This window comes from Schistocerca cancellata, chromosome 11, assembly GCF_023864275.1.
Source record: "Schistocerca cancellata isolate TAMUIC-IGC-003103 chromosome 11, iqSchCanc2.1, whole genome shotgun sequence".
Lineage (NCBI taxonomy): Eukaryota > Metazoa > Arthropoda > Insecta > Orthoptera > Acrididae > Schistocerca > Schistocerca cancellata.
Genome location: NC_064636.1, coordinates 119461498 through 119475985, shown reverse-complemented (window position 1 = coordinate 119475985; position 14488 = coordinate 119461498). Strand labels below are relative to the sequence as shown.

At 40.5% G+C, this 14488-nt stretch overlaps 1 protein-coding gene across 4 annotated transcripts in view; it reads right to left on the bottom strand.

Annotated features, from left to right (window-relative positions):
• Positions 1–14251, bottom strand: part of LOC126108788 (ankyrin-2-like) — a 105826-nt gene extending 91575 nt beyond the window's left edge. The window contains exon 1 of one of the 4 annotated variants that reach the window (XM_049914139.1): positions 14130–14251. The gene's annotated coding sequence lies outside the window, so the exon portion shown is untranslated. Of the gene's footprint in view, positions 1–8514; positions 8635–14129 lie in introns of those variants that run through there. The other 3 variants (XM_049914140.1, XM_049914138.1, XM_049914137.1) reach the window with 3 other exon arrangements.
• Between the last annotated feature and the right edge of the window lie 237 nt (positions 14252–14488).

The following is a 14488-nucleotide window of genomic DNA, read 5'->3' as shown; positions in this document are numbered from 1 at the left end:
TGTTTTCAGTACGTTTATAATTGTATTGTTATGCCGTAAATTGGTAATTCTATATACACCAGTTCTTCAAATTAAGTGAATAGTAGGGATTCATTTTACTGCACACATTTCTGTTGGTAATATTGTATGTATAAAATCTCGGATGCTAAATGACTGTCTTAGTGTTTGGAGATGTGTTGATAATTCACCAAGAGACTGGTTATTTACATTGCTGGTTCTAAGGACATTCCAAAAAGTAGTGGTTCATGGATTTGCTATACTATCCACAAGACTCTTTGATGGTGATTGTGCACCCGCACTGTCACAATGGATGGTTGCTGGCCATCTCTACAAGGACTACAGTGGGTCTGCACCTTTTGATGGCCCACCAATACCAGTATCTCCACCAGGACTAAAGTGGGTCTGCATCGGTAGTGGCCCTCTATTACCATCATTTCTACAGGAAGTACTGTGGGTCTGCTCTGATCACCTACCTACCAAAATTCTGCAAAACTTCGACTGTGGGTTTGCTCTGTTGTGGCCCATTACCTGTCTGCATGTTAAGAGTTAGCACTGTCTTTCTGTTGGAAGGACAACACAACTTTTTCAAGACTGCATGGAAATCCACTACTTCCGTGTGCACTTTCTTTTACTGCTCAGGCTTGGGCATAAAGCTATTATTCTTACTGTGATGAAAAAGCAGGACTGCCTTTGTGTACTGTGAGGACAATTTTTGCTTTAGACCAACATTGTATGAATAAATGCGTGCATTTGATATCTTTGTTATTGTAATTATGAAAAATTTTATCAAATCACTATTGTCCACTGCCGAAAACAATTTGTAAAATTTTTTGTGGGGCTCATGGGGGCTATGTAAGTAGGCTGTTTAAGTTTTTATGTGGGTAAACGCCACGTAGCGCTCTGTATGAAAATCACTGGCTGTGCTGTGTGCAGTCTGTGGCTGGTTAGTCTCATGGTTGGAATATTCGCCTGTGTAGCGCTGGGCAGTTAGATGAGAACAGCCCGTAGCGTTGGGCTGCTGGAAGTGAGCCGCCAGCAGTGATGGATGTGGGGAGAGAGATGGCGGAAGTTTGAGAGGTTACTATGAGCGGACGATCTGGACGTGTGTCCGTCAGAAAAAAGGAAATTTGTAAGACTGGATGTCTATTATGACTTTTGAACATTATTAAGGTAAATACATTGTTTGTTCTCTATAAAAATCTTTCATTTGCTAACCATGCCTGTCAGTAGTTACTGCCTTCAGTAGTCAGAATCTTTTATTTAGCTGGCAGTACTGGTGCTCGCTGTATTGCAGTAGATCTTCTGTAGGATTATTGAAAGTCACATTGCGTTGCGCTAAAATGTTATATGTCAGTTTAGTGATGATCAAAATAAGTAAAGAGAAAACTGTCTGAGTACGTTGAATTTTACTGAGCTGTTTGAAAATCAAATAACATAAGATTTTTTCCAGCGCTGTCATTCTTTACATACAAAGGGGAAATTTCAGTAGTATTCTAACTACAAACAAGAATGATTAGAATTCCTAACTTAAACTCAAGATGAATCTTCTGAGGGAGCTATGTGAGATACAAAAACATACTACATGTATTTCACCATACTGTTGAATACTGAAGCTACTGAAAGCATCAATTACAGTCGTCGTCTGGAAATCTCTCAGCTCCTTCTTTATCTGAATGCGAGAAACACATTTCAGTTTTGGAACTATGATCTGCTACATTGACAACGAGGCGATCAACAACAGAATCCGCAAAGTCACCCAGGCGCCGTATTTTCTCGTCGTATTTTATGAGGCGCCGTTCTATATCCCGCCGGCGTTCGGAAGTGGCATGTGAAAAAGCTGTGTTCGTTAGTTCCAATACGTCTGTCTGGCTGATTAACAGTCTTGTTATTTCTCAAGCCAATCCCCTTAGCTTGGCTCCAGATCAGTGCTGTTGGATTCATACTGTAATGGGACAGTAACTACTATAAGAACGCTGCATTTTTATGGCGAGCTCGATGTTGTGAGAATGATTGTTTCTCATGTTTCTGCGACACTCATCACTCTCGTTCGGGTGACACTACATCTATAGTATAAAAAAATCGACACAGTGCAAATAAAGAGTGTTTTTTTATTTTTATTTTACGCCTAAAAATTAAAGTGTTATGTGTTCTTAATTTAAGCAACCTTTATTAACAATCTTTCATAAAACTCGATGATTAAGAATTTATATTTCTAATCAAAACAGGAATTTCGCGCAGAATATGTAATTAGATGCACGAAGAGGAGCATTACTCATAAAAATGATGAATTTTGCAATTACTAGATGTAGGTATTTGAAATTGACCGAAACAAATAACGAAGGCGAGACTCGAACGAACGATCCATGAACTGTACCAGATTATCACTCTACCACACCAAAGATTCAAGAAGAATATAATAATTCCAATCACAAAGAAAGCAGGTGTTGACAGATGTGAAAATTACCGAACTATCAGCTTAATAAGTCACTGCTGCAAAAAACTAACGCGAATTCTTTACAGAAGAATGTAAAACCTGGTGGAAGCCGACCTCGGGGAAGATCAGTTTGGAGTCCATATAAATGTTGGAACACGTGAGGCAATACTGACCTTACGACTTATCTTAGAAGAAAGATTAAGGAAAGGCAAACCTACGTTTCTAACATTTCTAGACTTATAGAAAGCTTTTGACAATCTTGACTAGAATACTCTCCTTCAAATTCTGAAGGCGGCAGGGGTAAAATACAGGGAGCGAAAGGCTATTTACAATTTGTACAGAAACCAGACGGCAGTTATAAGAGTCGAGATACATGAAAGGGAAGCAGTGGTTGGGAAGGGAGTGAGGCAGGGTTGTAGCCTCTCCCCGATGTTATTCAATCTGCATATTGAGCAAGCAGTAAAGGAAACAAAATAAAGATTCGCAGTAGGTACTAAAGTCCATGGTCAAGAAATAAAAACGTTGAGGTTCGCCGATGACATTGTAATTCTGTCAGAGACAGCAAAGGACTTGGAAGAGCAGTTCAATGGAATAGACAGTGTCTTGAAAGGAGGATATAAGATGAACAAAAGCAAAACTAGGATAATGTAATGTAGTCGAACTAAGTCGGATGCTGCTGAGAGAATTAGATTAGGAAATAAGACACCTAAAGTAGTAAAGGAGTTTTGCTATTTGGGGAGCAAAATATCTGATGATGGTCGAAGTAGAGAGGACATAAAATGTAGACTGGAAATGGCAAGGAAACCGTTTTTGAAGAAGAGAAATTTGTTAACATCGAGTATTGATTTAGGTGTCAGGAAGTCGTTTCTGAAAGTATTTCTATGGAGTGTAGCAATGTATGGAAGTGAAATATGGTCGATAAATAGTTTAGACAAGAATAGAATAGAAGCTTTCGAAATGTGGTACTACAGAATAATGCTGAAGATTAGACAGGTAGATCGCATAACTAATGAGGAGGTATTGAATATAATTGGGGAGAAGAGGAATTTGTGACACAACTTGACTAGAAGAAGGGATCGGTTGGTAGGACATATTCTGAGGCATCAAAGAATCACCAGTTTAGTTCAAATGGTTCAAAAATGGTTCAAATGGCTCTGAGCACTATGGGAATTAACTTCTTAGGTCATCAGTCCCCTAGAGCTACTTAAACCTAACTAACCTATGGACATCACACACATACATGCCCAAGGCAGGATTCGAACCAGCAACCGCAGCAGTGACGCGGTTCCAGAAACCAATTTAGTATTGGAGGGCAGCGTGAAGGCTAAAATTCGTAGAGGGAGACCAAGAGATGAATACAATAAGCAAATTCAGAAGGATGTACGCTGCAGTAGGTACTGGGAGATGAAGAAGCTTGCACAGGATAGAGTAGCATGGATAGCTGCACCAGACCAATCTTTGTACTGAAGACCACAAAAACAATATATTTCAGTTATGACGAAGTTGTTTTAAACGAACGAAGGTAGACCATTGCTTTGGAGCGGATGTCTGGTTACCTAAGTTGCTGAATCCGAGAGAGCTTTGAAATTAGTTCCACAGCGTGCAGTTTTTCCCAATGCGACAGACGAGGCCTGCAATAAGCTGAGTAGGATATATATATATATAATCTAGGCTGGTATGATCACAAGACCTGCAAACATATGATTTAATTCTCTCTTTCGACATTGTGAGATAGGATAGCCACCCTCATGACTGTGTCACACTTGCTAATTCCCTCTTCAATCTCAGAGAACAGTTTCTGGAATCAAGCCATGTCCATCCTCTCGAAGTTCCGAAATTCTTGTGGATCTCCGGGCCTCACTTCTTTCATTAGTAGTGAATATATTTGAATGCCTTCTTTCCTCCCTTTCAGCCACTGGCTTTTAAGCACTCTTAAGGAACGCATAAGCCCTGTCCCAGAGTCAAACCCAATAAAATCTGGCTTTTCGTTCACACCATAGTTCTGCACTAACCCGAAGATTGACAGTCACTACCAGAGCAACAACTCCTAAGACAAGTGCGTCCTCCATGTGTAGAATGCGGTATAAATGTAAATTTTGATATACATATACCTTTGTAACCAAGTGTCGTAATATAAATCTAACTGTTGGGTCTGTAATTCTGAACAGTAGTAACCTACATTAGAGAATAACAATTACTTAATAAATAATAATAAGAAAACAACTTCTTATGAAACAGGTACCCTGATCGAATGGCGTTACAATATATCACACTGTTCCTCTTGTGTTTCTACCGGTAGAACGGACAACTTTACAAGAGATCAGACAGTTCAATTTGTGTTTCGCGCGTTACTACCATCTATTGCGCATGTGCGACGGGTACATTCCCTCGTGGGTAGTGTAATAGGTCGACGTGAACCAGTCTTAGTTACAGATATGCACACTTGGGGCGCTGGTGCATGGGACTGTAGTACCCGGATTATGCGAATCGTGTAACTGGGACTTTACAATCCGGTCCTTACGGTGAGCATCCCAGCGTCTGTTCAGTAAGCGGGTTTTGATGTTTGTGTCGCCGAGGCACTTGTGCTGAGTTGTGATCGTTTGGCTGTGAGCTGGGCTGAATGCATTAAGGCAGTTTGCCGTACCAGTTAAATTACCACAGGCCCACTGAACTTTCATAAAGTGCGATCCGAATTAAAGTGTCAGTCGGTCGTGCGTGTCGTAATCCTATTCCATGAGAGTTCTAATTTTTATTTTGTAAATTCCTGTCAAGTGGACAGAGAATTTGACGCTTCGAATTGTCATTAGTGTGTGGGCTGTCAGTTGGGGTTCACTCAGAAGTCTTCTCACCTTGTGTATTCGGATTTGTATATCTTACTTCTGAAGTTTAATGTTGTGTCTATTTCTGTTGTAAGCAGACCACGTGCCGTTTATGGTTTCTCTATCATACTGTGTAACGACATGTGGGATATGACACTGAATCTGAATACCTTACTATGTCTGTTAGTTAAAGGTTGTGGTATGTACCATGATCAAACAGGGCAACAGTTTAAGGACTTGTCAAGTTCCGGCACTCGAGAAAAAGAATTTGGTGTTACACATCTGGGTACTAAATTGTTCCTTCACCGTTTACAAATGTCTACCTTTGTATTTAGGATTGCTCAGTTATTACTGTGTTGTATGTTTCAGGGCAGGGACCACTCAGAAGGACATCGTTATCAAGAGAAACGAAACTGGTGCTTTACAGACCAGAGTGTGGAATATCAGATCCCTTAATCAGGCATTTTGGTTAGAAAATTTGAAAAGGAAAATGGATAGATTAAAGTTAGATATAGTGGGAATTAGTGAAGTTCGATGGCGGGAGGAACAAGACTTCTGGTAGTCTAAGTACAGGGTTATAAATACAAAATCTGATAGGGGTAATGCAGGAGTAGGTTTAGTAATGAATAAAAAAATAGGAAGGTGGATTAGCTACTACAAACAGCATAGTGAACGCATTATTGTGGACAAGATAGATACGAAGCTTACAGTAGTACAAGTTTATATGCCAACTAGCTCTGCAGATGACGAAGAGATTGAATAAATCTATGATGAAATAAAATAATTTATTCAGAGAGTGAAGGGAGACGAAAATTCAATAGTCATGGGGGACTGGAATTCAACAGTAGAAAAAGGAAGACAAGGAAAAGTAGTAGGTGAACAAGGAATGAGGGTAAGGAAAGAAGGAGGAAGCCGCCTCGTAGAATTTTGCTCAGAGCATAACTTAATCATAGCTAACACTTGGTTTATGAATTATGAAAGAAGATTATATACGTGGAAGAGGCCTGGAGACACTGAAAGGTTTCAGATAGATTATGTAATGGTAAGACAGAGATTTAGGAACCAGGTTTTCAATAGTAAGGCATTTCCAGGGGCTGATATGGACTCTGATCACAATCTATTGAACTGCAGATTAAAACTGAAAAAACGGCAAAAAGGTGGGAATTTAAGGAGATGGGACCTGGTTAAATTGAAAGAACCAGAGGTGGTTGAGAGTTTCAGTGTATTAGGAAACAATTTATTAGAATGAGGGAGAGAACTGTAGTAGAAGAAGAATGGGTAGCATTCAGAGACGAAACAGTGAAGACAGCAGAGTATCAAGGAGATAAAAACACGAGGGCTAGTATAAATCCTTGGGTAACAAAAGAGATATTAAATTTAACTGATGAAAGGAGAAAATATAAAATAGCAGTAAATAAAGCAGGCAAAAAGAAATACGAACGTCTCAAAAATGGGCGATATGACACTGTGTGAAGAATGTTACAGACCACTTAAAGACCTAAGTCGAAACGAGGCCCAGGGAATAGACATACCATTAGAATTACTAATAGCCTTGAGAGAGCCAGCCCTGACAAAACTCTACCATCAGGTGTGCAAGATGTATGAGACAGGCGAAATACCCTCAGACGTCAAGAAGAATGTAATAATTGCAATCCCAGAAAAGCAGGTGTTGACAGGTGTGAAAATTACCCAACTATCAGTTTAATAAGTCACAGCTGCAATATACTAACACGAATTCTTTACAAACGAATTAAAGTACTGGTAGAAGCCAGCCTCGGGGAAGATCAGTTTGGATTCCGTACAAATGTTGGAGCACAAGAGGCGACACTGACCCCCCGACTTATCTTGCAAGATAGATTAAGGACAGGCAAACGTACGTTTCTAGCAATAGTAGACTCAGAGGAAGATTTTTACAATGTTGACTGGAATATTCTATTTTAAATTCTGAAGGCGGCAGGGGTATAATAGTGAAAAGCTATTTACAATTTGTATAGAAATCAGATGGCAGTTATAAGAGTGGAGGGGCATGAAAGAGAAGCAGTGGTTGGGAAGGAAGTGAGACAGGGTTGTAGGCTATCCCTAATGTTATTGAATGTGTGCATTGAGCAAGCAGTAAGGGAAATAAAAGAAAAATTTGGAGCAGGAATTAAAATCCATGGCGAAGATATAAAAACATTGGGTCTTGCAACTGCAATATAATTCTGTCAGACACAGCAAAGGACGTGGAAGAGCAGTTGAGCTGAATGGGCAGTGTCTTGAAAGGAGGATATAATATGAACATCAACAAAAGCAAAACGGGGATAATGGAATGTAGTTGAATTAAATCAGGCGACGCTGAGGGAATTAGATTAGGAAATGAGAAACTTAATGAGTTTTGCTATTTGGGGAATAAAGTAACTGATGATGGTTGAAGTAGAGAGGATATAAAAAGCAGACCGGCAGTGGCAAGGAAAGCGTTTCTGAAGAAGAGAGATTTGTTAGCATCGAGTATAGATTTAAGTGCTAGAAAGTCTTGTCTGAAGGTATTTGTATGGAGTGTAGCCATGTATGGAAGTGAAACTAGGACGATAAATAGTTTACACAAGAAGAGAAGCTTTCGGAATGTGGTGCTACAGAATAATGCTGAAGATTAGATGGACAGATCACGTAACTAATGAGGAGGTACTGAATAGAGTTGGGGAGAAGAGGAATTTGTGGTACAACTTGACTAGAAGATGGGGTCGTCTGGTATAACATGTTCTGAGGCATCAACAGATGTTGAATTTAGTACTGGAGGGCAGTGTGGAGGGTAAACATGTTAGAGGGAGACCAAGAGATGAATATATTAAGCAGATTCAGAGGGATGTAAGTTTCAGTAGGTACTTGAAGAAGCTTGCACAGGATGGAGTAGCATGGAGAACTGCCTCAGACCAATCTTTGTACTGAAGACCACAAAAACAACATGTTTCAGTTATGACGAAGTTGTTTTAAACGAACCTGGGTAGACAATTGCTTTGGGGCGGACGGCTGGTTACCTAAATGCTGAATCCGAGAGAGCTTAAAAATTAGTTCCACAGCGTGCTTGCCTGTGTGACAACATGTATAATTGTTGGTCTAATTTTGATCCCTACATCAGCAAACTGTTTCGTTGTGTTCTGGGCCCAAGATTAATTACTGTTGAATCTTGGCAGCTTTTAGCATGCACATTTTATGTGTTTTGGAGAGCCTTTCACCTTTTAAGCGCATGTTTGTGTTAAATAATAAATTGGGCCATTAGCTTACCAGTTTCAACTGAGTGGCTTGTAATGATTTTTGGTACTTAATTGAAACTTGGAACTGTCTCACGGACCGACCATTATAAGGTGTAAGTGATGTCAGATTCCCTGAATATTTGTCTTGGCTAAGTTACCTGGAAAACTCAATCAGTATAAGCTCTTATTGCAGCTGTTGCTTGTATAGAGCATCTCCATATTGTTCATTAAGACATTTTGATTTTGTTAATTATGTAACTAGTATATCCTTTGCTATTGGTTAGTGTGCTATGAATTTCTTTGATTGCAAGCCTGATATGCATTTAATTTCACTTAATGATTCCTTCATTTCTTGACAAATTATTTCATTCAGTCTGAATTTAACTAAATGCCTGTATCGGCTTAGAGTTCGAAGCAACCTCTGCTGTTGCTCTGTGAAGCATGTGTAATCTTACCATATGACCTCAGACTAATAACTACATTTAAATTTTGTTATCATGTAACATGCTTAATTCTTTAATTATCGACTTCTCTAATTATTGAAGATATCGAGTTTGTTTGATGAATTCGCACTGTGTGCTAGATTGGCTCATTTGTCCACCAGCACCTTACCCACCCAACCGAGTTCCCTGCCGCCTGAAGTATTGCACGAAAGGGATAAACGGAATGAGGTAGCACCATCTTAAACCGAGTAGCCTTGTATTCGGGAGGGTGGATGGTCCGCTCTTCATTTACCCACCCTAATTTAGATTTTTCGTGGTATCCGTAAATCATCTCAGGTAAATGCTAAGTTTATTCCTACTGTAAGGCAACAGATAACTACTTATCGCAATCTTGCCATTCTACACTTATAAGCCTGCATAAGTCTATAAATGCGAATTACCTTAACTTACTTAAATTGTAAAAAGTGATCTACTAATGAACTACTACTACTACAACTACTACTACTACTACTAATACCATTACTACAACAACAACAACACAAAAATGATGAAGTACGCTTACATACCTGGTCAACACATGCATGGCAGTGTGATCATGTGTGTTCAGGACATAGTGTAAAATGCTCATGTGGACTTGTTACCTCATTCCTTCCTCAGTTTATCAACAATAAGAGCTACGGTTTTCAGTCCTTCCTTTCCTTCTTCAGATAATGGTCGACCTTTCGTAGTTGCTAAGCAGCATTCCACACAGGTATAACTGCTGTTCCCAAGCGTGTACCTTGTATCTGTGCAAAGGGTCAGTTCCATGTGGGGCCGACCCGCTACCGTGTCAGTTTCTGCCATAGCGACTCTGGTTACTTCTTCAAAGTGGCAACAAACCCAGTACAGGTGCAATAGATTTATTTCTATTTTAATCTGGTTCTGAGTTGATAGGAATATTATTAAGTCTGCATGTGATCATTTAATGACTGGGGCCGTACTTCCTGACAGACTTCAATGACGCGTGGAAACAGAGATCTGTAAAAACGCAGATAGGCGAAATTAGCTCCAGACCTACTAGAGTACTTCAATTCTTTTCAAAAGTCTATGAGAATGTGGCTCGGATAGAATACTGACTCATGTGACTGACCAGAACGTCTTAACAGCGCTCACTTTGCCTTTGGCCACGAGTTCTGTATAGAGAAAACAGTACCGAACCTCAGAAAATGAATGATAAACAGAGGTAAGCAAAATCAAATATTCCGCTGTAGATTTTGTGAAGTTGCCAAAGTCTTTGACTGTGTAGGCCACAAAGTTCTACAGGGCAGCTGTGGCGTTAACGGAATCCTTTCTGCACTGGTGGAGACTGACCTTCATAACAGAAATTGAAGGGTGTCGCAGGAATGAAATTGACCTCGGAATGGGGGGAAATGGCGTGCGAGGTCCCGTAAAGACATCGGTAAGAGGCACACTCTTCTTGTTAATCCTCATAAAACTATATCGCCCTCCAGCGACTTAAAAGTGAGATTTCAGACAAACAATAATTACCTGTTGCCAACACAAGTAGGCATTACTGATCTTAAACTAAATTAATCGCAGTGAGTATAAAATTCGTATTGCTTTGTGAGTAAAAGAGAATACTTTAGCCCTATATGACAATTTTCAATCTGTGCAAATTGTTGATAATGATCCCCCATGGTACACAAAACGGGTCAGATCGTTGTTGCAGAAGCAACGAAAAAAGCATTCCGTATTCAAAAGAACGAAAAATCCCAAAGACTGGCAAATTTCTACAGAAGTTCGAAATATAGCGCGTACTTCAATGCGAGATGCTTTTAATAATTTCCTCAACGAAATTCTGTCTCGAAATCTGGCAGAAAACCCAAAGAAATTCTGGTCATACATAAAGCACAACAGTGGCGAAACGCAATCAGTACCTTCACTGCGCGATAACAACGGTGCAGTCACTGATGACAGTGCCACTAAAGCACAGTTATAAAACACCGTTTTCCGAAACTCCTTCACCAAAGAAGACGAAGTATATATTCTTGAATTGCAATCAAGAACAACGGCCAAGATGAGAAACGTAGAAGAAAATATCCTCAGAGTAAAGACGCAGCTTAAATCACTTAATAAAGGCAACGCCTCCGGTCCACATTGTATACCAGTCAGGTATCTCTCAGAGTATGCTGATAAAATAGCTCCATATTTAGCAATTATATACAACCACTCGCTCACAGAAATATCCGTACCTAAAGACTCGAAGATTGCTCAAGTCACACCAATACCCAAAAAGGGAAGTAGGAATAATCCGCTGAATTACAGGCCTATATCAATAACGTCGATTTGCAGTAGGGTTTCAGAACATATACTGTATTCGAACATTATGAAGTACCTCGAAGAAAACGATTTATTGACATATAGTCAGCACTGATTCAGAAATTATCGTTCTTGTGAAACACAACTAGCTATTTATACTCATGAAGTAATAAGTGCTATCGACAGGGGATGTCAAATTGATTCCATATTTTTAGATTTCCACAAGGCTTTCGACACTGTTCCTCACAAGCGTCTTCTAACCAAACTCCGTGCCTACGGAGTATCGCCACAGTTGTGCGACTGGATTCGTGATTTCCTGTCAGAAAGTTCACAGTTCGTAGTAACAGACGGAATGTCATCGAGTTAAACAGAAGTAATATCCGGCGTTCCCCAAGGAAGTGTTATAGGCTCTCTACAGTTCCTGACCTATATTGACGACATATGAGACAATCTGAGTAGCCGTCTTAGATTGTTTGCAAATGATGCTGTCATATATCGTCTTGTAACGTCATCAGATGATCAAAACGACTTGCAAAATGATTTATATATCTGTATGGTGCGAAAAGTGGCAATTGACCTTGAATAATGAAAAGTGTAAAGTTATTCACATGAGTACTAAAAGAAATCAGCTTAATTTCGGTCATGCGATAAGTCACACAAATCTGAGGGCTGTAAATTCAACTAAATACTTAGGGATTACAATTACAAATAACCTAAATTGGAACGATCACATAGATAATATTGTCGGTAGAGCAAACTAAAGACTGCGATTCATTGGCAGAACAGTTAGGTGCAACAGGTCTATCAAAGAGACTGCTTACAATACGCTTGTCCGCCCTATTCTGGAATATTTCTGTGCGGTGTGAGATCCGCATCAGGTGGGACTGATGGATGACATTGAAAAAGTACAAAGAAGGGCAGTTCGTTTTGTATTATCGCGAAATAGGGGAGGTAGTGTCACAGACATGATACGTGAACTGGAATAGCAATCATTAAAACAAAGCGGTTTTTTTGCGACAGCATCTTCTCAAGAAATTTCTATCACCAGTTTTCTCCTCTGATTGCGAAAACATTCTGTTGGTACGCACCTACATGGGGAGAAATGATCATCACGATAAAATAAGAGAAACCAGGGCTCGCACAGAAAAATTTGGGTGCTCATTTTACCCGCGTGCCGTTCGAGAGTGGAACGGTAGAGAGACAGCTTGAAGGTGGTTCATTGAACCCTCTGCCAGGCACTTTATTGAGAATAGCAGAGAAATCACATAGATGTAGATGCAGATGTAGAAATTTTGTTAAGACGAAAGCGAGTTAGCTGAACCAGGGATGTAGTTGTGTACAGGTGGGCCGAAGGGAAGTCTTGTTTTAATAGTAGGAAAAGTAATGATTTTACTGAAAAGTATATAGTAATAGTCGGACTGTGCATTACGTGGAAACGAATTATAGCACGCTGGCAGTGGAAGTAGTTTGAGCACGCAGAAACTAAGGAAAAGGTAAAGTATCCGGCAAAGTAACACAGCAGCACTGTCGCATTAAAATACAAAAATGTGTTGAGAGACCACTATTCGTTTCGAAATTATCGACAGAGAAGTCAGAAGACAGAAGGAAAGAGAAAAGGTCCAAGAACTTAAATTTCAGCTGTGTATCGACGGAAACGATATAAGGTTATTAAGAAGAAGTGTGGAGACAAGGGAAGTACGAGAAGGAACCAATAGTTATTACAGAACACGGGTATACGTTAGACTAAGAGAGATTGTGTACGAAATAAAAGAGTTATTTCGTCTAAGAAATAGAGTGAACTACAGCAATGGTGCAGACTTTGATAGAAAACTTGAGTGTGTACCGACTTTGTGCTTGAGCGAATGGGAAGTAATAAACTGATAAGTATTGCACAAATTATTTAATGCCAGGACCAAAACACCCGTTCTCAAAAGTGTGACATCAAATAAAGTGACGGCATCCAACTTGAGTGACGGACTGTACATTTTGCGGCAACATGCGTTAACGAAACTGAACTTTTACAGACACCGCGTCATGTAGACGATGTTGCTGATATGATAAGAGATGAAAAACATTAAGAGGCGTCCGATGAGGGGAACGCAGGAGACATGCAAATTGGTCTCCCCAATCTATCCAGTGACTGGGATATGTGGCATCGTGTATGTCACGTACTCGCACAGATGAGGCTGCAGGCGTTCCAATTAGTCGTCGTTTCGAACATCTGCTGTTGTGCACAACGTTGCTGAGTAAACTTTTGGAATCAGCCTGAAGATAAATTGAACATTCAACTTTCCTCCACGTTGTTACTTAGTTTAGTAAAAACATTTATGAATCCAGAGCATCTGAATTTCTTCCTGCTGGAAAACAGATGTTGGGTACATTACCACTCTGTAGAAGTCTTCCAGCAACTGTCGCCTGAAACGTCCTGGCAGATCAGAACCGTGTGCCGGACCGAGACTCGAACTCGGGACATTTGCCTTTCTCTGGAAAGTGCTCTGCCAGGAAGATTCATATTAGGCACACTCTGATGCGGAGGGAAAATTTTATTGCGGAAGCCTCGCCTGCTTCAGTTGTCATTTAGATCCGACAAGTACTCATCAAAAGCAACATTCGTTCTGAAACCAGTTTCAAAACCATGCAACTCGGGACAATAATAACTACTGCTAGTAGCACCATTGTGCTGTAAGAATCAGTATTTACCAAAGATCACAGCTGGCATGATACAATACAGGAGTTATAATAAGAGCTGTCACGCTACAGGCAGAGGAAAATAGTTGGGAAAAGAAAAAAGCGTCTCGGTCTCCCTTTAGTTTTCCCCCGTTTTCATACCCGCAGCTTTTAAGTGTGAATAACACTGAGAACCGAAGGCTGCCAAATTGAGGGAAGCTACACGCACAGTACATACCTACCGTACGTTGATGGAGGGAGTACGTGGAGACTCACCAGACAGGTCGGGCGCCGCGGCAGCCAGTGCAGTGGTGGTCGGCAGCGAGACTCGCCTCCTGTGCTGGACTGGGCTGCCGCCTCCCACCCACTCTGTCCGCAGTTTTCCTCGAGACCCCCTCCCTCCCCCACTCCTTCCCCCGCCACCCTCCGCACCGACAACGATAACCCTTGGATAGGTCTGACGTTCGAAGTATTTCTGCCATGTGATATTAGCCGAAGCTCTAAGATTTCTTGCTCTTATGCAAACGCTGTAAGTGAATTCAAGTCGCGTAATATGTCATCCAGCGGCCCTACTGGCATCGTAATGCAAAGTGATGC